This window comes from Canis aureus, chromosome 21, assembly GCF_053574225.1.
Source record: "Canis aureus isolate CA01 chromosome 21, VMU_Caureus_v.1.0, whole genome shotgun sequence".
NCBI lineage: Eukaryota > Metazoa > Chordata > Mammalia > Carnivora > Canidae > Canis > Canis aureus.
The window spans coordinates 8,559,148-8,581,406 of record NC_135631.1 but is presented as its reverse complement, the minus strand read 5'-3'; the positions used below and the strand labels follow the sequence as shown (position 1 = coordinate 8,581,406).

The 22,259-nt window shown below is 52.9% G+C and overlaps 1 protein-coding gene across 4 annotated transcripts in view; it reads left to right on the top strand.

Moving 5' to 3' along the window:
• Positions 1 to 732: 732 nt before the first annotated feature.
• The window catches only part of SHANK2 (SH3 and multiple ankyrin repeat domains 2), a 509,914-nt gene continuing 488,387 nt past the window's right edge, over positions 733 to 22,259 (top strand). For 3 of the 4 annotated variants that reach the window (XM_077862790.1, XM_077862788.1, XM_077862792.1), the window contains exon 1: positions 733 to 788. The gene's annotated coding sequence lies outside the window, so the exon portion shown is untranslated. Of the gene's footprint in view, positions 789 to 1,714; positions 1,811 to 22,259 lie in introns of those variants that run through there. The other variant, XM_077862789.1, reaches the window with a different exon arrangement.

The window sequence follows — 22,259 nt, the reverse complement described above, 5'->3', positions numbered from 1 at the left end:
TCATCCGAGCGCTTGGCTTTTACTCCCCTCCCGTCCCCCTGAACGGCTCCGAGGCGAGAGGACAGCGGCCCCCGGAGGGCAGGCGCCCAGGTGGAGGGTGGCCTGGGAGGCGGAGGGCGCCTGGGTGTCGCCCAGGCACAAAGTTTTCACCGGCTCTGCAAACGCGCCGCTGTGCCGAGGGCCTCTGTGCTCCCGAATCCTATTAGCAAGACACTCCCGGGCGGGAGCCGGCTGCGTTCCGGACAACCGCGCACCGCGAACCCGGCTTCACAAAATTAAAGGACTTGGCGGTGTCGGGGCTCGCTCCGGGGAAGGGGGCGGCGGGCGGCGCAGCCCGGGGCGGGGCGGGGCGGGGGGCGGGGGGCGGGCGGAGGCGGCCCCGGGGTTGCCACAACAGACCCCGCGCGCCGCGCCCGAGCGGCCAGGGCAGGTGCCGGGGGCGGGGGCCGCGGCGCGGGAGGGGGCGGGGGCCGCGCACGCGGGTCCCGGCGGCGCGCGCCCTTCGGCGACGAGAGGACCCCTCCCCCACCGCCTCGGGCCCCGGCCGCTGAGCACCCCCGCCGCGAGCCCCCTGGCCCGGGCTGCAGCGCTGGGCGGGGCCGCGGCGCCCCCCACCCCGCCCCCCGACACCTGCGCGCGGCGGCTCCGGCGACTCGGGCGCTCCGGCCGGGCTGGGCGCGGCGCCGCTCGGGTCCCCGCGGCGGAGCCAGGTGCGCGCGGACCTCGCCCCCGCCCCCCCCCCCCCCGGGGCTCTCCGTGGCCTGACTCCCGGGCGGCCGCCGAGCGAGGTAAGCGGCGGCGGGGGCGCGGGGCGCTGCGGGCGCGGGGCGCGGTGGCCGGGGACCGCGGGAGGTGGCCCCGGGCGCCCGGTCCTGCTCGCCAGCTGTGCGGTGGGTGCGTCGGGCTTCCCCGGGCACCAACTACCGGGTAGGCGCAGCCCTGAGCCCGTGGGAGCTGCGGTGGGGGTGGGGGTGGGGGTGGGGGTGGGGAAGAGGGTTCCGCGCGTGCGGGTGGGGGTCGCTTCTCTGTGAAGACACCTCCGCCTGGCTTCCTTCGGGGAAGGGGCCGGTTTAAGGCGCTTTGGAAGAGGCGTGGCGCGGAGCAGGAGCCCTTTTTCTGTCCCCCCGGGCGCCCTCGCCTCCTCACCCCTGCCGCGTCCCGCGCCTCCCGCTGGGGCAGCCCGGACCTACCTCCAGGGTCCGCCCGGGGTCTGGCTACCCTCGGTCGCCACCCGCCGGCCTGGGGACTTGGGTCCGTAGGCTTGGCCGAGGAGCGGGCTCGGGGCCGCCAGGGGGCGCGCGGGGGGCGGGGACCCAAGCCGCGGGCGCAGGGTCCCCAGAGACCCCGCCGCGGTCACCCAGCGCGGAGCCGGCGCACAGAGCCCCCATGCAGGTGCGCGCGTCTGGAGCAGCGGGCTCCGGGAGGCTGCGGCCGGCGCAGGCCCGGGGGGTCGCGGGTCGGTCCCCCCAGTCCCGGGGTCGCGCAGCGCCGGCGCCTGGTGCCGGGCCTCTGCCCGCTGCGCGCCCCAGCCGGATTGGGGGGGAGGACCCGGCCGGTGCAGGTGAGGGGCCCCCGGCGGCCCGCCGCCGCCGCCCGTGAATTATGCAGGAGGCTGGCACCGGCGCGCTCGAGTTGATCAAGTTTCCCTGGCAACTTTCGCCCGGGCATCCCTCCTCCCCGCGGCCGGGCAGCTCCGCCCGCGCAGCCCGCGGCCCAGGCGCCTCCGCAGGGCTGCCGGGGCGCGGGGCGCGCCTGGAGACACCGACCGCTCCCTCGCCACAGAGCTGGGGCCGCCGGATTGCGCAAGCAGGTGCGACCCCCGTGGAGGGCCTCGGCCGGGATCGGAGGGCGCGGGGGTCGGCGTGGCCCTCGCCGCCCGGGTTCGGAGGGTGCGCTCCGCAGCAGGTAGACCTCGCCGCCTGGGTTCGGAGCGCGCGGGGGCCGGGTGGACCTCCCTGTCCGGGTTCGGAGAGCGTCGGGCCCGGGTGGACCTCAGCACCCGGGTCGGAAGGCGCGGCCCCTCTGGACCTCGTCGCGCGGGTCTAGGCGAGGTTTGGGTTTCTCTGGGGCTGGGGGCGCCCCAACGGGGCGAGATCGGTGCTCTTGGCCATGGAGTTCGTGGAGGAGCTTTTAAAGCGACCCTGGGCGGCTGGAAGGAAGGCGCTTGGGCCGCTTAGGTCGCGGTACTCGGGGGCCTGGCCGCCGGCAGCTGTGGGCACAGCCCCGGGAGTCCTCAGAGGCCTCCAGAAACGAAGTGGCTTCCATCTGGAAATTGGAGGTAGTAAATTGGATGGTTTCGTGACCTCTTTTTGTGCGAAATTCAAGTTCCAATTAATGAGGTCAGTCCTCTAATTAAATTAAGCTCCAAGAATCAGAGAGGTAACTTCGGAAGCCCTCCGTTGGGGCTGCGCTTTGATCTCTACCTGGGACTCGGCCCTCGACCCTGCTGCCCGGGCCACCGGGAGTGTGTGTGGCCCCTGGAGTCAGCCTCCATGCCTGCGCCCTGATGCTAGTGAGAGGCAGTGAGGACCTGCGGGCGTTGGGGGTTCCGGAGTGTCCAGAACAACCCCTTGGGGAGAGTGCGATCCACGCCTCAGTTTTCACACCACTCCTGGAGATTTGCTCCTACTGGGGGGTTCCACGGTCATCCTAGGGGGAAAGGGGCTGTTGGGAAGCGGTAGGTGGAGTTTTCCCTGGGAAGCCCTGGTATCCTTAAGGAGGCCGGAGGGAGACCCCTGTCTCCATAGGAGTTAGGCTGCCTTGACAGTGGCTGGATGTAAGTCGGCCGGGCAGCAGCACTCTCAAGGAAGTGGGGGCCATCCTAGGGGCTTTGGGATTTCTGGTTTTCCAGAAAGGAGGAATTGAGTGGAAAGCTGGGGTCTCCTTTGGGTCGGTATTGAAGGAGCAACTGCTCAAGTATCAACAGGAGTGCTTCATGAATAAGGTCATTTTGCCTATCAAGGCAGCTCCCAGCAGGCATTGTTGACAGCGCTTGGCTGCTTTGAACAAATCCAGTCACTTAGGGGACGGCGGTAGGGGATCTTCTAAAGACTGTCCCCACAAGTGTAATTTGCTTGAGAAAGCTCCATTCGTATTCAGGAGCGTTTCCAAGGGGGCTTTCATTCATTTCTCGGGGCAGGTTCTTGGGCCTGTGTGCAGGGCCCCCCTCTGCTGGTGACTTGGGCGGGGCCCCTGCAGGGTCCTGTGTAGAGGGAGCCCTGGCCTTCTGGGGTCAAGGGTCAGCTGTGAGGAATGCCTCCAGGAAGAGATAAAGCAGTTCTCAGATAGTATCACATTTTATTCCATCAGTGGTGGGGAGCGAGGTGGAAGAAAAAGCTTGAAACTAAGAAAAACACGCCAGGAGTTGACCAATGTACAGGAAAACACTAGTAGAGACGGATTTTTATAGGAAAGTAATTCTTTCTTCTACTGGCATTATTCGCGACTATGTCAGAGTCCTAATGTATAGAGTTCTGGTGTCCTTGTCACCTTGGGGTAGTAATGGGGGTTTTCCAAAATGGGACATAATTTTGGGAGTTTAGTTGCCAGGAAGGTCAAGATCTGCCCCTCCCCCCCAAGGGAATCCTGGCAGTGAAGCTCCCATCTTCGTCCTAGCCCAGAGACCCCTGAACGCCCACTTCTCAAGAGCTCCCCCTCCTGCAGTGTAAACCGCGGACAACCGCTCCCTGGGAGGCAGGGGTGTGGCCAGAAGAGCCCCGGGGGACTGTCTAGTTCCAGCCTCCCCTGGAGTCTCCCTTTGTCCCGAGCCCCAGGGAGGGGACATTTGGGATCCTCTTCCTCAAAGTGATCTCTGTGAACCACCTGGATTCTCTCTGCTTTGATCTAGGGAAGTTTTCGAAGAGGTGGGGGAGGTAATCGCCTTGAACAAAAGCCAGTTTTTTAAAAAAATCTTTGGAGGCCCCAGCACCACCACCCCCTATCTATCACACCCCACCCCTCACCCCCCACTCCTCCCACTTGTTGAAAGACTGCAAACTGATTGGGTGAAAGACTTCTAGCCTAGTGTCCCAAGCAGCGTGACCCTGGTGACCTGGCTCTTGCACCTGACCCTCCCACCCAGCGAGGGGCCTGCCTTCTCCAATGGTCTGAGGTGATCTAGGGTATATCAGATTTTCTCTGCGTGTTGCATCTGAGGGCCTGCCACCGCCGAGCACCAGACTGGGAGCTGGCCCCAGGGGCTGGCCCACCCTCACCCTGGGAGCTTCCAGGCTAGTGGGGGGAAGAGCAGGGGTGGGCCAGTTCCTGCATAGTGGCACATGGGTTGTGATAGAGGTGACCTTCGGGTGCTGTAGGGCAGATAGAGGGTCCTCAGCCCACTGTGGAGTAGGTGGGGAGTGGCGGATATAGAACCACCTGGGGGAGGTCTGGCATGTCTCATCATTTCTTTGCCTGCACTGCACTGGGACCTTGGCCGAAATGGTCTGTCTCCTTCTTGTCCCAAGAGCAGGGAACCCCTGACAATGCCAGCAGCCACCACAGGGGATGGCCAGTATTCCCACTCGCTCAGTATTTCCCTCCTGGCAGGGCTTGCGTTGACACTCTTGTTCTGGATGACCTCATTCGGGCCTCAGAGAACTCCAGAGAGAGAGAAAGAGAAAGAGAAAGAAAGAGAGAGAGATTGATTCTTCTCATTTCACAGATTTGGAGCCTGAAGCTCAGAGGAGGGAAACCACTAACCTGAGGTCACACAGCTAGGGAGTGGGGCAGCTGGGACTGCAAGCAGCCTGGGAGAGCTAGCCCAGCCCTCAGGCCCCTGCACCACACAACCACGCACAACCACACACAGGGCGAGGGAGCCGGTGACCCAGCAGGAAGATTCGTCTGGTTAGACCATTATTTTTGTAACTGCTTGTGAAAAGAGCTATAGCCGGAGAATGAAAACAAGAGTTTCTGATCAGACTTCTTGATGCCATAGGCCCTTTTTATTTTCTTTGGAAGCAGATTCCAGGAATGTTTAGAAGTGGCTAGGGAATGTTGCTGCCTTTGTCTCTGGGGGGACACTGAGGCAGGCTTTGGGGGATAAGTTTGTACCTGGCATGAGCCTTCCTAGCCCTCAAGGGGTTTCTAGTCTTCACAGGGTAGGGGGGAGGCCAGCTCAGTCCTGGGGCCAATCCCAGAGCCTGCCTGAAGCTCAGGGTCGGGACCCTGGTGTGCAGCTGAGGCCCGTGTCTCTTTCTGGGAGATTAAGCCCATAAAAGCCTGTGGGGCTGCTAGGAGTTTGCTGGCAGCTGCAGTGGAGAGCAGGGCTCCTGGTGATTGGCTGCCAGATGTCGGTGCAGGGAGGGGGTGGGGCCTGCGCCCAGTGACTGGTCGGACAGTGTTGGGAAATTGTCCTTGTGGGGTTTGCCAAGGACTGACTCTCAGGGTGGCTTGGTGAGGGGTGTGCGCCTTGAATTAGGCCACGAGCTCCTGATGTTAAAGCTGCAGATCTCAAATGCTGGACCTCAGGGGTGGGGGGGGGGCTCCTGGCCGACCCCCCCGAAATTTCAGTTGAGGCCAGAGTGGCAGGACTGGAGCTCCCAGAGGGTCTTCACCCTCAGGAGTCCTGGGAGCACCCTTTGAGTGATGCTCAAGGTTTCGGCCGGCAGGTCGATGGTTGGCAGGTCCTGAGCTGGTAGCTGAGGACACTCACCAGGAGGCATCCATTAGGTGGATAATCATTGCAGACCTGCAGAGGGGGCACCTGGCTGGGCAAGTTTCTTCAAAGAAATGCTTTTGTCTCTCAGCTCCCTAAAAGCATTGCCTTTAAAAACCGTGTGTCCTATTACATGTTTCCTGCACCATTTTGTGTGAAACCTTGAAATATGCCCCAAAACTGACCACATCTCACCCTGGACGCCTTCTTGCCCACCTACCCCCAGTTCTGGCCACACCTGTCGAATGAGCCTTCCCATGCATTTTTAAGTCAACATCTAAAATTATTCATCCTAGGCCGCAATATTTGCAGAGAATGGAGAACCTCGTCCAGGAGATAAATATTGGCATTTTAAAAGTGACTGTTGGCCAACTTGAACTGTGCTCCCTGCTGTATAAAGCACCGGTGACATGACACCTCCTTTCCTTGGCAAACAGGTGGAGCAGCTGTGGGGCCTGTTCATCCTTCCTTTGCCTTCTTGAGGGTCTACTACCCCTCCCCCCCAGAGCATTATCCTAACTGAATAGACTTTCATGCTGGCAGGTCTCTTATTCATCGATCTAGCATATTTCTCTACAAGGAAAACGTACAGAAATTGACTTTAAAATTTTTTTCCTATGACCTCAAGTTGCTAAGTATCTAGAAAAAAAATCAGTGCGGATCCAGAGCACACAGTAAGCTCTAACACTCTAAGTGTTCCACTGGAAACGTGCCTCTTGGCGGTGGGTGGGTGTTTTTGGTGTTTTAATTAAAGACTTGGTTCAACCACCTTCCTGTGTTTGGTATCAGGAGCCCTTGGGTTTGGAGGGGACTGAGGCCTTTCATATGGAAAAGGTAGGAGGGGCTGCTGGGGTGGGGATCCCCAGGCCTTTCTGCACCTAGCAGCTTCAGAAGGGTCTGCTTCCTTTCCGAGGCCCCTGGGCTGGGGGGAGAGAAATGGGCCAGATCCTGCCCCACGCTCAGGGTTCCTGCAGAGGAGTCCCACCCTGGGGACGGTGTGGATACCGAGGTGACCACCTGAATGCTCCCCGGGAGCCAGGTCCTACTCCAGAGTCTCCCTTTGTTGCTGGGCTGAGAGATCTTGAAACTGTGCCTAGATTCCTGGGTGGGGTGGGGAGAGGCAGGGAGCCTGGACCAAGGAGCTGGCCAGGTGCTTTCTGGGGCGCTCCCGGAAGGGCAGGAGGTGCCTGCCGGGTGGGTCCGGAGGGCCTGGGCCCAGGGAGATGGTCACACATTCTGAGCAAAGCTGAGGGCCAGCCGGGGACAGTGGGGAACAGGCGCACCCTGTGGGGGTAGAGGGGGCATGTCTGCTGTCTCAGTTGTACCTCTAAGAACACAGAGCACAGCTGCCACCACTCAGGGCTTTTCCTGCCACCCCCTCACCCCCTAATTTGTCTCCTTCCTGATTTCCATGGTGTTCTGTGCTGCCACCATCTCATACAGGGGGCCTGGCCAACTGTAGGCATTTGACCCTACTTCGAGTGGGGCCCCAGGCAGACCAGTCCCCAGGGAAGGGCCCAGGTCTCAGGGTCCTGAGGGGCACCAGATGTGGAGTCAGCCTGGGGGGATTGTTTGTTGAAAAGAACATATTGACGGGAAGGCATCCCTGGTGCAGAAGCTACAGCCAGCCCCTGGTGGCTCCAGACTTTCCCTCCTCCTTGCACGTTCAGCTCCACGAAGGTGCAAGCAGCCGGGCCTGTCTTTCTTGGCCTCACTCTGAGGTTTTCAGACTTGGGCCAACGGGCTGCTCTCAGGCCTGATCTTGGGGATGTCGGTCAGGCTCCCAGGGAGTGACCAGCAGGGGTTTCTGTGTGGAGTCTGGCAAGATTCCTGCTGGACGGATGCTCTTCTATTCTGTTCGATTTGCCTGTTTCTTTGGTTGCGGGGCATGGCCACCCACTCGGACTATGTTACATTGTGGGGACATTGGACCCTCAGCCCTGGACCCTCTGTCTCTTTGTCGGTGGACCATCTCAGTGACTAGATCATGAAAATATTGGTGGTAGTGAGTGTGGGGCACTTGGTCCCTAAGTGCTCTCCAGATGAAGATGTCATCCTTACTGCAGCCCTGAGAAATGGGCACTCAGAATGTCACCCCTGCACTCCAGGGGAGGCACCCAAGGCAGAGGGCGTTGAGCTAACTGCTGAAGGTCACGTGGCTGAGCCAGAACACTGCATGGGGCAGAATTGCTCCTGTCCGTGCCCTCCCCACCATGGGGAGTGCACAAATGGATCAGGGCACAGGGGTTCTCAAATTTTTGGTCTAAGGATGCCTTTACCCTCCTTATGGACCCCAGAGAGCTTTTCGTTCATGTGCATTGTATCCTGATATTTATCCTATTTAGACACTTAAAGAGAAAAGTAAAGATATTTAAATAGTAATGTCTTTAAAAATGACGATAATAAATCCATGCATGTTACAATCAATACATGTAGAAGATAGCTGTGAAAAACAGTTATCTTCCAAAACAAGAAAATCTTTGGTAAGAAGCATGGCGTGACTTACATGTTTGCAAAGTCCCTTTAGTGTCTGGTTTAGCAGACGGCGACTGGATTCTCGTGTCTGCCTCTGCACTGAGCTGTTGCCACATCCCGTGTGTGCAGCTTCTGGAAAACCCCACAACACACTTGATGGGGGCGGGGTGTGAGTTAAAAAACAACTTATGCCTTAATATTTCCATGAGAATGATTTGACTTCACAGAGGCCTGTAAGGGCTTTGGGGAACTCCCAGAGCTCCCTGGATCACACATTGAGGACTCCTGGGGGAGGCCCTGGGGCCAGCCACTTGGACAGGGTGTGGGTTTGAAGATTGGCTTTGCCTTGTAGTTGGGTGGACGTTGCTAGCAACACCTGTCTCTTTTCTTATCATTTAGGATGCACCTGTGAAGTTTAGTTGGGGGCTGCAGGGGACCATTGGGGGAGGGCCTCACCCTGAGGGACAGGCCTACTGATGCAGAGTTTATGGTGGTGGGATTCAGGCTCAGGGGAGGCAGGCAGCTGGCTCTGTCCACTGCTGGGGTCTGATAGGGGCAGGGCCTTTTACTCTTAAACATGTAACTTGCAGAAGGTCACCAAAGGCTCAGCTGTAGGGGGTTGACAGCTGGGGACCCCCCAAAGGCCGTTCCTTTGCCGACACAGGCCAGGCCAGAGGCTGTCTTCAGATCCCCGGGAGGGTGTCCACATGTGCTCGGAACCAATGGAAAGAGCTGCCCGCAGGAGGCAGCGTTTACCTAATGCAGGAGAGAACTTGTGGTGGCTTCTGAAGCAGTGATGGAGTGGGTGTCCTTGGGTGGGCAGAGGGGGCCACAGACAGCCCCCCCCACGTGACTCCCAGGCCGCAGACGGGGAGCAGAGCCTGCCAGGCATTCAGCCATCTGCCATCCCAGCCTCCCATCCAAGGAGGCAAACTGGGGACCGTGCCCTGTGGTTAAGTGTGGTTTAAGTTCGGGTGTTGGATTTTGGTTTGTTCCCATTTAAACCCTACGATGCTTTGTTGTTGGACGGTCCTTGGCCAGGATGCAGGCGCCTCATACCTTCTTTGCAAACTTCAGTAGCTCCTTTACACTGTAAGTAACAGGTAGACCTTTTCAGCTGAACTTGTCATGGTGTCTGAACATATCTTGAGCAGCTGTCTCCTGCTCATCCCCCCACAGCTGGGATGGAGGTGGGAGGCACTGTCCCGCAGGATGGCTGATTATTTGTGGTTCGGGCTTTGGTTCTTTTCTTTTCTTTTCTTTTCTTTTTTTTTAAGATTATTATTCATGAGAGACACAGAGAGAGAAAGAGGCAGAGACACAGGCAGAGGGAGAAGTAGGCTCTATGCAGGGAGCCTGATGTGGGACTTGGTCCTGGGACGCCAGGATCATGCCCTGGGCCAAAGGCAGGCACTAACCCGCTGAGCCACCCAGGGATCCCCTTGGGCTTTGGTTCTTTTTTTTTTTTTAATTTTGTTTTTTATTTTTTATTAGTGTTCAATTTGCCAACATATAGAATAACACCCAGTGCTCACCTATCAAGTGCCCCCCTCAGTGTCAGGCTTTGGTTCTTGAGGAGCATGAATGCACAAGGCCCGCAGAGCAAGGGTCGATGCTTCAGTGGTCCCCCGCCCTGCCCAGCCCTGGGGAGAATGGAGGTTCCCCGGGCTTCAGCTGAGGGGGGACACCTCTGGGGGATAGGATTGTTGTTAACCCTCTAGTAGACCTCTTTGCTGCTGCCTCCGTGGAAAGGGGACCCAGGGCTGGTAGGAGGCAATGGAAGGTAAGAGAGTCCACACACGTGTGGACATGTGTCCCCACCTTGGTTCTCTCTCATGCACCTAGACCGAAATTCATGCTTTTGTGTGTTGGTTTGCATGCTTGTCACCCTCCTCCCTTCACTGGAAGAAAGTCCAAGAGGGCAGGCCTTTTGTCTGTCCTGTGTGTCGGTGCGTTCAGGGCCTAGAGCAATGCCTGGCATGCACTGCTGATGGATGCCACTGTTGACGGGTGCCACCATGCCACCATAAACTGTCCTCCACTTGTTTAAAAAAAAGGAAAGTATTGGGGAGGTTGGGTGGCCCAGTTAGTTAAGAATCTGACTCTTGATTTTGGCTCAGGGTCATGAGATTAAGTGAGTTGGGCTCCATGCTTAACAGTGTCTGCTTGAGATTCTCTCCCTCTGCGTGCTCTCTCTCTCTCTCTCTCTCAGATATAAACATAAATAAAATCTTAAAGAAAAATATTTTTATTTTATTTTATTTTTTTATTGGAGTTCAATCTGCCAACATACAACACCCAGTGCTCATCCTGCCAAGTGTCCCCATCAGTGCCCATCACCCAGTCACCCCAACCCCCTGCCCACCTCCCCTTCCACTATCCCTTGTTCGTTTCCCAGAGTTAAGACTCTCTCATGTTTTGTCACCCTCACTGATATTTCACTCATTTTCTCTCCTTTCCCCTTAATTCCCTTTCACTAATTTTTATATTCCCCAAATGAATGAGACCATATAATGTTTGTCCTTCTCCGATTGACTCTCACTCAGCATAATACCCTCCAGTTCCATCCATGTTGAAGCAAATGGTGGGTATTTGTCGTTTCTAATGGCTGAGGAATATTCCATTGTATACATAGACCACAGCTTCTTTATCCATTCATCTTTCGATGGAAGGAAAATATTTTTATGAAGATATAATTTATATGTCCAGCAAATCACCCATCTAAAGTATACCATTTGATGGTCATTAATGGGTATTTACAGAGTTGTGCAACCATGATCATCACTCTTACTTTTAGAACATTTTCATCATCTACCTCCCACTCCACATCTCAAACCCATTTGTCTTTGCTCCCCATTTCCGGCATACATTCCCTGGCCCTGGCAACCACTCATCTCCTTTCTGCCTCCGGATTTGCCTATTCTGAACATTTCATAGGTATGAAATCCTGCAATGTGTGGTCTTTTGTGACCGCTTCATTCATTTAGCATACTGCTTTCCAGGTTCATCTGTGATCTGTGTTCTAGCACATATCAGCACTTCATTTTTCATGACCGAATAATATTCTGTTATATGGATACATCCCATTTTATTCATCCCTTTGGCACTTGATGGACGTAATTGGTGGTTTCCACTTTTTGGCTTTTTCAAATCAGCATATGAATTTTCATGTAGGCATATGTCTTCATCACTCTTGGGTCTTTACCCAGAAGTGGGAGTGCTGGGTCATGTGGTAACCAGATGTTTCACCTTCTGAAGACCTGCCAGACTGTTCCCATAGTGGGTGGACCACTCCACATTCCAGGTTCCACTTTGCACACCTCCTCATCAGTCCATCTGTCTTCTTGATTGTAGTAATCCTGGAGGGAGAGTATGAGGTGGCATCTTCCTGGTTTTTAAATTTGCAATTCTTCCATGATGAATGATCTGAGCAGCTTCTCGTGTGCTTGTTGGCCATTTGTATACCTGAAATGTCTTCAGGTCTTTTGCTTATTTTTAATTTTTTTTTGAAGGGAGGGGAGAACTTTTATTATTAACTTATAATTTAGGTATAAATTTTTATCAGATATATACTTTGATGATAATTTGTCTCAGTCTCTGGGTTGTCTTTTTCATTTTGATGGTAGTGTTCTTGAAAGTATGAACATTTTACATTTTGATGGAGACCATCTGTTTTTTATTTTGTTAATTGTGCTTTTAGTGTCATATCTGAGAAGGATTTGCCTAATCTGAGGTCCTGATGATATATGCCTGTGTTTTCTTCTAAGAGTTCTGTACTATTAACTCTTATATTTAGGTATATGATCCATTTTTTTATATGATCCATTTTGAATTAAGTTTTGTATATGGTGTGAGGGAGGGGTCCAACTTCATTCTTTTGCCTATGGACGTCCAGTTGCCCCAGCACCATTTGCTGAAAAGATGGTACTTTCCAATTGAATTGGCTGGGCATTCTGGTTGAAAATCAGTTGGCCATAAAAACAGCATCACTTCTGGACTTTCAGGTCTCTTGATTTGATCTATATGTCCATTCTTATGCCAGTGCCACATTGTGTTGCTTATTATTGCTTTGTAGTAAGATTTAAAATCTGGAAGAGTGAGTCTTCCAACCTAGTTTTTTCTTTTCTCAACATTTTCTCAATAGCTTTGGCTATTCTGGGTCCCTTTAATTTTTATATGTATTTTAGGATCAGCTTATCAACTTCTGCAAAGAAGCCAGCTGGTATTTGATAGGGATTGTGTTGAGTCTATAGCTCACTTTGGTAAGTATTGCCATTTTAATAATACAGAGTCTTCTGACCCATGAGCATAAGATGCTTTTCCATTTATTAGGTCTTTTATTTCTTTCAGAGATGTTTTCTAGTTTTCAGGTTATAAATTTCCCCCCTTTTTTTGGTTAGATGTATGCCTTAAGCTTTAATCCTTTTTAGTACTATTGTAAATGAAATTTTGTTCTTAATTTCATTTTCAATAGTTCATAATTTGTGTGTAGAGATGCAATTCACTTTTTGTGTATTGATCATATACTCTATAATCTTGCTAATCATGTTTGTTAGTGCTAACGATTTTTTAGTGGATTCTTCAGGATTTTCTACATACAAGATTATGTCATTTACAAGCAGTGAAAATTTTATTTCTTCTTCTCCAACCTGGATGCCTTTATTTTATTGTCTTGCTTAGTTGTCCTGCCTGGAACCTCCAGCACAATGTTGAGTAGAAGTGTCAAGAAAGGACATCAGTGTCTTGCTGCTGATTTGACGAGGAAGTGTCTATCAACGTTACTTGTGATGTCAGCTGTGGGTATCTTATAGATGCCGATTATCAAGTTGGGGAAGGTACTTGTGTTGTTAGCTTGTTGAGTGTTTTTATCATGAAGCGGTGCTAGATTTTGCCAAGTGCTTTTTCTACGTCTGTTGAGATGATCAGCTCCCTTTTGCCCTTTATTGTTAATATGGTGCATTGCATTAATTGATTTTTGGATGTTACACCAACTTTGCATTCTTAGGATCAATCCAACTTAGCCATGGTTTATAATCTTTTTCATATGCTCTGGATTCAGTTTGCTATTATTTTGTTAAGCATTTTGCATCTATATGCATATGATATGTTGGTCTGCAGTGTTCTTGTGAGGCTGTCATGGTAATACTGGGTTCACAAAATGAGTTGGAAAGTGTTCTCTTCTACTTTTTGGGACCATTTGTGATGAACTGGTATTTAATTCTTCCTTAAGGTTTTGGTAGAATTCACCAGTAAAGCCATCTGGGCCTGTTGCTTTTTTTTTGTGTGTGTGTGGTTTTAACTCAGTCTCTACTTGTTATAGGTATGTGTCTTCCTGAGTCACTTCTGTGTCTCCCTGAAATCTGACCATTTCTGTGTGTGGTTGTTCATAATGCTGCCTTGTCCTCCTTTTTTTTTTTTTTTTCTGTAAGGTTGGTAGAAATGTCCTCTCTTTCGATTCTGAGTTTGGTAAATTGGGTGTTTTTTTCTTTTTTTCTTGTTTTTTTAAAGATTTTATTTATTTATTCATGAGAGACACACAGAGAGAGGCAGAGGGAGAAGCAGGCTCCCTGCAGGGAGCCCAATGCCGGACTCCATTCCCAGATCGTAAGCCAAAAGCCGAAGCTCAACTGCTGAGCCACCCAGGTGTCCCTGCTTTTATTTCCTGATCAGTCTAGCTAAAAGTTTGCCAGTTTTATCCATCTTTTCAAAGAACCTGATTGTGGTTTCATTGAATTTTGTCTTCTCTTTTACATTCATTTCATCCCAATTTTTTATTCCTTCCTCCCTCTGCTCACTTTAGTTTGTTGTTCATTTTCAGTTCATTTTCCAGTTTGGGAAGATAAATTATTAATTTGAGGTCTTTGTTCTTTTGATTATAGACATTTATAGCTGAAAATCTTCTAAGGCCTGTTTTCACTCTATCATAAATTTTGCTATGTTTTGTTTTCTTTTTTACTTACTTCAAATATTTTGTGATTTCTTTTTTCTTTTTCCCCCTTCTCAGTATTTTCCAGTTGCCCTGTGATATATTCTCTGACCCATGGGTCATTCAGACATGTATTGTTCAATTTCCATATGTTTGTGAATTTCTAATTTTTTCTCCTCTTATTGACTTGTAATTTCATTCTGTTGTGGTTGAACATTCTTTGTATGATTTCAATCCTTTTTACATTTATGGAGCCTTCTTTATGGCTTAGCCTGTGGTCTGTCCTCAAGAATGTTCCACGTGCACTTGAGAAGAATGTGCGTTCTGTCCTGGGGTGGAGTGTCCTGCAGGTGTCTGGTTGTTCTGGACTCTCCGGATCCAACAGTAAACCAGAGACACAAATATTCCTGCCCTGGAGGGCCAGCACTCAAGCCAGGGGAAATGAACACTGAGGAAGGGAGATACTACAGGAGCCTCTGTGCTGCCTGGGAGATAAGGAGCACTTGCTTAGGGGGGCTGGAGGGAGAGGTGGCTGCAGTTTTTCAGAGGGTAGTCAGGGTGGGCCTCATTGAGAAGGTGGCACTTGAGCAAAGACTTGAGGGAGGTCAGGGAAGCGGTACCTGATAAGAGAAGAATTTCATGAAAATTGATGTGAAAACACTATTTTGTGCTTAACACTTTTTAAGTTGTGATAAAATATGCATAACATAAAATGTATCAGCTTAACCATTTTTTAAAGTGTGCAGTTCAGTGGCTTTAAGCACATTTATGTGATTATGCAACATCCCCACTGTGTGTCTCCAGAACTTTCCATCTTCCCAGACTGAAACTGTCCCATTAAACACTAACTCCCCTTCCCCCAGCCCCAGTGCCCCTTTGCTCCATCTGTAAGTTTGGCTCCTCTAGGGACCTCATGTGCGTGGACTCCCACAGTATTTATCCTTGTGAGTCTAGCTTGCTTCGCTCAGCACGATGTCCTCCAGGTCCATCCATGGTGCAGCGGGTGTCAGACTGTCCTTTTTAAGGCTGGGTAATCCTCCATTGTGTGGACGGACTACGTCTTGTTTATCCATTTCTCTGTGGACAGACATGTGGGTGCTCCCACCTTTTGGCCATCGTGAATAGTGCCGCTGTGAACACCAGTGTGCAAGGTCCTGTTCCAGTCCCTGCCTTCAAAATGTGCATTTGAAAGCAGTGACCACCTGGTCTTGGCTCACCCCATGGAAAGAGGCCTACCTTTCTTCTCAGGCCTAGGGACAAAGCAGGGGTGACCCCGTATGTTGGAGAAATTGTGGAGTAGGATTCCCCTCCTGCCAATGTTCCCATGCTCTAAGGAGGAAAGGTGCTGCTTCCTGGGAACCTGGTGTCTCACCATTTTGGGTTCAGCCCGGGTTTGGGGTGGGACCGAGGATGGTGCTGTGTCAGAGGCAGAAGGGGGACAGAATCTCTCCTGCAAAATGTGGCTCATTAACTCAGCGGGTGCTTTCTGATGGATTGCCTCATGACCTGAAACCCGGCTGGTTGAGCAACCTGCTGTTTACCCATCTGAGGAGCCGCCAACGTTGAGGTGTGTTTGCTGGGCCAGCAGGACCCGGGGCAGCCCGTGTGTGGGGTGGCAGGTGAGTGGGGCACCGCCTGCTTCCTGGAAGCTCTGTCTTGGCGGCACCGTGATTAATAGCTACTTAGAAAAAAGTCCCATCTCGTGTAGCTCGAGTTCGTCCGTCTCCGGAGTGGCTAACCCACGTTCTGTTCTCCCGGTGGCTCGGAGGCTGTTTTCTGTTTCTCTTTTAGCCTCTCCTACAGGGAACGTCCTCCACCAGGGCAGCTCCTCCCAGGGTCTGTCCTTATAGGACAAGGGGCAGCATCTGCGGCCTGGCGGGGCACGGGTCCCGCTTTCACGGATATGCCCCCAATTGCTGTCTGTCCAAGGGGGCTGTGCCAGGCTGCGGTCCCACCCTCGTGGTGCAAGAGCCGCCCTCGTCCTCACAGACCTTGGTGCCCTCTGATCCGTGCAGACCTGTTGGGCAGGAACCGGCTTTCCCTTCGTTTGCCTTCCCCTGGATGCAGCAAATACCTCCCAGTTCATGGGTCACCCAGCTTTCCGGAATTCCATTTTCTTTACATTGGGTCCTTTGCTTTTTGCTGATTTGTAGGTGCTCTTTGTATATTCTGGATATACCCTCCATCGGGTTTGGCTTGTGCTTTCGCTTGGCTTGGGGTGCTGAGAGGCTCTACGCTCAGGTGTGGTCAGAGGCCTTCTCTTCCCATGTGCGTTCTCTCTTCTGGATCATTCTCAGCTCCTGTGATCTCTTCTCAGATTGTCATGTTTTGCTTGTTGTGATCCCCCCATCTTTCTCTTTCCCTGTAGTGATCTGCCCCAGCTGCCGATTTCATTGTTCTCCCTCTTGTCATGGGTGTAGCTCCCAGGCTTGTTTGGGGGACTGGTTTCGGACTCACCCTTCTCTCCCGGTGGATTCTTGATCCCAGCTTGAAGTCCACACTGTGCGTTCATGAGTGCTTTATTTATTTTCTTTTTTTAAGATTTTATTTATTTATTGATGAGAGAGAGAGAGAGGGGTCGGGGGGGAGAGGGAGAAGCAGGCTCCCTGTGGGGAGCCTGACACAGGACTCGATCCCAGGATCCTGGGATCACGCCCTGAGCCAAAGGCAGATGCTCAACCACTGAGCCACCCAGGTGCCCTCACCGGTGCTTTAAAAGCAACTTAGATCCTTGGCTGTATTCTCTGCTCTAGAGCTTAGCCACGTTGCAGATTACTCATTTTGTGGTCAAGAAAAGCTGGTCCAGCCGCGTGGATTGGTCGGCTGCGCTTGGCACAAGGTCTCAGCCAGTGGGTGGCCGAGCAGATCTGCTGACTCCTGCGCCCTGGACTTAGTGCTTAGTCCGTGCTGGCCGGTGCCGAGGTGCTGAGCGTTGCCTGGTCTTCAGTGTCTGGGACACACATGTGTCCCTGATGCGGGGACCCTGGATAGCGCTGGGCAGTCCTGTCCCTACCTGTGCTGCTCAGTATGGCAGCTGCCAGCCTCACGTGGCCACTGAGCCCTTGAAACGTGGCCAGTGCCACATGTTGAAATAATAATATCGTGCACCTATTAGGTTAAACAGAATATATCATGAATATTGATTTCAACGGTTTCTTTTTCTTTGATTTTAGAAATGTACCCACACTGTAAAATGACATTTGGAGCTCGAGTTACATTGCTGTCAGGTGGCAGGGGTGGTTTGTAGCATTCCTTAATGGGGGTGAGATCGGCTTCCTTGTTTCTTGTCCCCTGCCCCTCTAGTCCCCCCGCTTCTACCGTGACCCCCTCCACTTCCCCCTGTCTGTTCTCAGACAGAGCCCCCTTTCCTGCAGCTGAGTTTCCTGTGATTTAGCCGCCAAGAGTCTTCACTGGAGGCGAGGAGGGAGGCATGAGAACCTCCATCCCTGCACCCTCTACCCCAGGGCAGGCTCAGCATCTCTCCCAGCCCCGAGAGGGCAGGGGGTCAGGAGCGTTGGTGCTCAGAGGCTCAGGAGGCTGGGGTCCGGCCCTTTCTGGAAATGCTGGGCCTCAGGAAGACAAAGAGCCCTGGCTGGCATCTCTGTGGGTCTCATACTGGACCCCAGACTCCTGGGACCGAGGCTCACCCCAGCCCTGGGCTCAGACTCTCATTCTAGACCAAGCCGAGGGAGACAGTTTCAGCGGTGTTTAATCTCCTAAAGAATTAGGTTCTTGGGGCTCCTGGATGGCTTAGTTGGTGAAGGGTCTGCCTTAGCAGGTCGGGGCTAACGTCATGATCTTAGGGTCCTGGGATCGAGCCCCACATCGGGCTCCCTGCTCGGCGGGGAGTCTGCTTCTCCCTTTCCCTCTCCCTCTGCCCACTGCACACACTTGCACGTCCTCTCTCTCTAATAAATAAAATCTTAAAAAAAAAAAAAAGAATTAGGTTCTTACTGAAGTCCAGGAATAGTAGTCTGGTTATTTAACACTCATTGCTGGTCCTAGATGCTCAGACAGCTCTCTGCACTGTGCTGGGGTGTCCTTGCTGTCCTGAGGCTGTCGGGGTGTGTGGTGGCTGGGAAGCCGCGGGACTCCCTGTGCCCGGCTGCGTGGTCAGTGGCCCGGGGTGGGCTTAGCGCTTTCCTGGGAGAAAGAAAATGCCTCCGAGCTAACAGGCCATCTGGCCAGATAACGTGATGGTCTACATTTTGAGGCAAAAACGATTTCTTTACAGGGCTGACTTACTTAATTACATCATAATAAATAAAGTTTTGTTAAGTATTTTCTTTCTTTTTTTGTTTTATAAATTTTTATTTATTCATGAGAGACACAGAGAAAGAAACACAGACACAGGCAGAGGGAGAAGCAGGCTCCATGCAGGGAGCCCGACGCGGGACCCGATCCCGGTCTCCAGGATCAGGCCCTGGGCTGAAGGCGGTGCTAAACCACTGAGCCACCAGGGCTGCCCCTTGTTAAGTATTTTCTATTAACAGGACTGTCACATAGAATAAACTGTGTCTTTATAGCTTAACCATTTTATTTTTTGCTGTGCATCACATACCCAGGACATACTTACCATGTGAGTGGACATTTGTACCTCTTGACCCTCTTCACCCACCTTGCCTACCACCCACCCCCTGCTCCTGGCAACCACCCGAGTGCTGTCTGTATCTATGAGTTAAGTTTGGTTTTGTATTTAGATTCCACATGTGAGTGAGATCCTACAGTATTTGCCTTTCTCTGTCTGGCTCATTTCACTTGGCACCCCTTCCTCCAGGGCACCTCCGTCCTCCCTGGGGACCCGGGCAACCTTGGGGCCTCCAGAGCCCCATCACCTGTGTGCACAAGGAGCGGTGACAGGTGGCAGTCTGTCACAGGGAGGGTCCTGGGGGGTTGCTCTCAGAGGGGCAGGTGCCCCTCCCACATCCATCCCCCTGGAGCGCTGGACAGTGGGCTGGGGGGTGGTGGAGTGTGCGCTTTGGTGTGGGCCTTCTCCCTCACATGGGTTTTCTGGACACAGATGTGCTTTTCTTCGCTCTAGATTTTATTTATTCATTTTTAAAAAGATTTTATTTATTCATTCATAAGAGACACAGAGAGGCAGAGACACAGGCAGAGGGAGAAGCAGGCTCCCTGCAGGGAACTGATGTGGGACTCGATTCCAGGACCCCCAGGATCACGACCTGAGCCAAAGGCAGACACTGAGCCCTGAGCCACCCAGGTGCCCCTCTTCACCCTCACTTTAACTTGCCATCTTTTGCTGAGGCGGAAGAAGGGGAGGGCCTGGGAGGAGAGAGAATGTTCACTAAGTAATTCACCTGGGAGTCCTTTCCAGGAAGCCTGCGTTGGGGTGCAGTGGGGCCTCTGCTGTTGGACCAACCAGGGTGAAATCCGCTTTGCTCCATGCTGCCTGCATATCACTGGTGACCTTGGTGTTGCTTGGTTTTTAACCACTGTGCCCCCTGTTTCCTGATCTGGGGGCTAGAGAAAGTAACACTCACCTCATAAGTAACAATTAAGTGGAGGGCTGTATTAGTTAACTGAGCCCTGTAAACCATGGGGTAAAACTATTTCAGGGCCTGATGGTAAATATTTGACACTTGCATGCCATTCAGTCTCTACAACCTTGCTGCCCCAGTGAAAGAGCAGTCAAAGGCAATATGTAATGAATGGGCACCACTGTGCTCCAATAAAACTTTATGTATAAAAACAAGCTGTGGGCCGGATTTGCCCCACAGGCAGTCATTTGCTGACCTCAGGTGATTTTATCTCATGAACCTGCAGGTGGATCATTTGAGGAGGGCTCAGCTGGACCGTTCTTGGGACCTGCTGAGTCCCCCTGTGCTGAGGTCAGGCCTCACTCCCTGTCGGGGGGCCGACTGGCTGTTGTTCTATTTCATCACCAGGCAGCCTAGCCTGGCTCGGTCTCCTCTTGGCCGCAGGGTTCCCAAGGGCAGCAGGAGAGGGCAAGCTCCTGTGTCCTCCTGCATCACATTTCTGTTGTCCTTTGCTCTTGCTGATTTGGCTCAAGTGAGCAGGATGGCCAAGTCCAGAGTCCTTGGGAGACGACTTTGCTAGATGGAAGGGCCAGGGAGGAGGAGCTGATTCGCTGAGAGGGAACCCCCGAGCGGGTTTGTGGAAGCCAGTCTGTGTTGTGCCTCCCAGCTGCTCCTCATTCTTGCCCTCGGGTCACAGCAGGCTCATGCATGCTCCGCAGAGCTGCCAGGTTGGGTTTCGTGCTTTGACTGTTCACGGTGCAGGTGTGATTAATATTTTAGCTTTGCTCCTGAATAATTTTACACGGGAGCTATTAGAGTCAGCTGATGTGCCCTGCACTGTTGTCTGGTGACCGAGCTGAAGGCCCAGGGGATTTAGGAGCATTTTGTGGACGTGGGGGAGCCTAGCCGTGCATGCGTGACACTTGGCCCACAGTGGGGCCCTGTCTCTACTCCTGGCTGTGACACTGGGCCTCAGTTTCCTTATCAGAGGAGCAGGCCATCAGATAAAGTCACATTTCTGCCAGCTGGGCTTCAGCCACTTGTCGACCATAGAGAGGTGGTGTCCATCTACATGAGGGAGGTGTTTGCCCGGCTACACCCCGGCTACACCCCGGCCACTCCCTGCAGGGTGTGAAGTCCCCTTCGGGAGGCTACCTGTGACAGATGCTGAAGATGAGAACTTTTCTTCTCTGTTCTCATCCAAGAAAGGTTGGCCTGGTTCCAGTGCTCGCCTCTGCTCCCCACTTTACCCTCTACTCCTGAACTCCAAGGAAGTGGATTCTGAACCTGTTTGGAATCAGAGACTCTTTTTTTTTTTTTTTTTAAAGATTTTATTTATTTATTCATGAGAAACAGAGAGAGGCAGAGAGACAGGCAGAGGGGGAAGTAGGCTCCCTGCAGGGAGACCAATGCGGGACTCGAACCCAGGATCACGCCCTGAGCCAAAGGCAGATGCCCAGCCACTGAGCCACCCAGGTGTCCCTACAGGTTCTTTTTAATGATGGAGGTGGAAGTCACATAATAACCCATTCACAGGGGGCAGTTCAGTGGCAGTTCATACGTTGACAGAGTGTGCAGCCACCAGCCCCGTGTTGCCGGGAGCCCTGTGCCCGTCAGCTGTCACACACCGCGTCCCCTCCCCTGGCAGCCAGCAGTCTGCTTTCTGTCTCTGGAGGTGCCTCTTCTGGACACTCACGTAAGCAGATTATGTGACATGAGATTGTTTGGCTGCTCTGGTGGCAGCAGGTTGGCGCGGTTCATCCACAGCCACGTGGGTCAGGCCCCCTTCCTTCTTACAGTCGAGTCGTAGCCCACATCTTGTTATCCGTTCATCTGTTGATGGACCTTTGGTTGTTTCTACCTCGTGGCTGCCGTGAGCCTGCAGGGACAGGCTTTGGTTTGAACACCTGCTTTCACCTGGGGACCGTCCGATTCCCCACTCTGGAAGGAGCTGCCGTGTGGGGCTATTCCAGATGCTACTTTAGACAACAGGAGGGTGTTGGCATCTCCCCATTTTGCAGGGGCCCTATGCTCCTGTGCCATTCCAGAAACTGTTACCTTTCTGTGCCTTGCAGAAGAGGTCCCCAGGGCTGGGCCAGGCTGGGTCTGTCCAGGTGCACGGCTGGTGTCGGCTCCCTGGGGCCCGGGCTGCCCCCTGCACACCCACCCCCCCGGCCTAGGACATGGGGCCACTCTGTGCCTGGGCTCTTCCTTGGGGCTGCAGAGCTCCTACAGAACGCTGCACAGTGACGATTTCAATCTCCCTGGAAATGATGAGCGCTTCTAAAAATAGACGCCGATGGCAGAAGGCTAACATTTTTAAATAGTTCAATAATTTCCTTATTCTCTGTGGGGCATAGGGAGGATCACTCTAAAATGGATGCTTTTAAAATTTCCTGGAACCCGGTCAGTGCTTTTGTGTTTCCAACAATTTATGGGGGATGGCACTTCGTAGACCATACGATTCCCATTCGAAGTGTACGGTGCAGCCTCTTTTTAGTATATTCACAGGATTGTGCAGCCATCATCGCAATCAATTTTGGAACATTTTCGTGTCCACCCAAAACAAACCCCGTGCCTGTTTGCTGCTGCTCCCCATTTGCATCCCCTGCCTCTCCCCAGTTCCCAAAACCATGAAGCTTTTGTGTCCATGGATTTGCCTGTTCTAAGCATCTTGTGTAAATGGAAACTTGCAACACGGGGT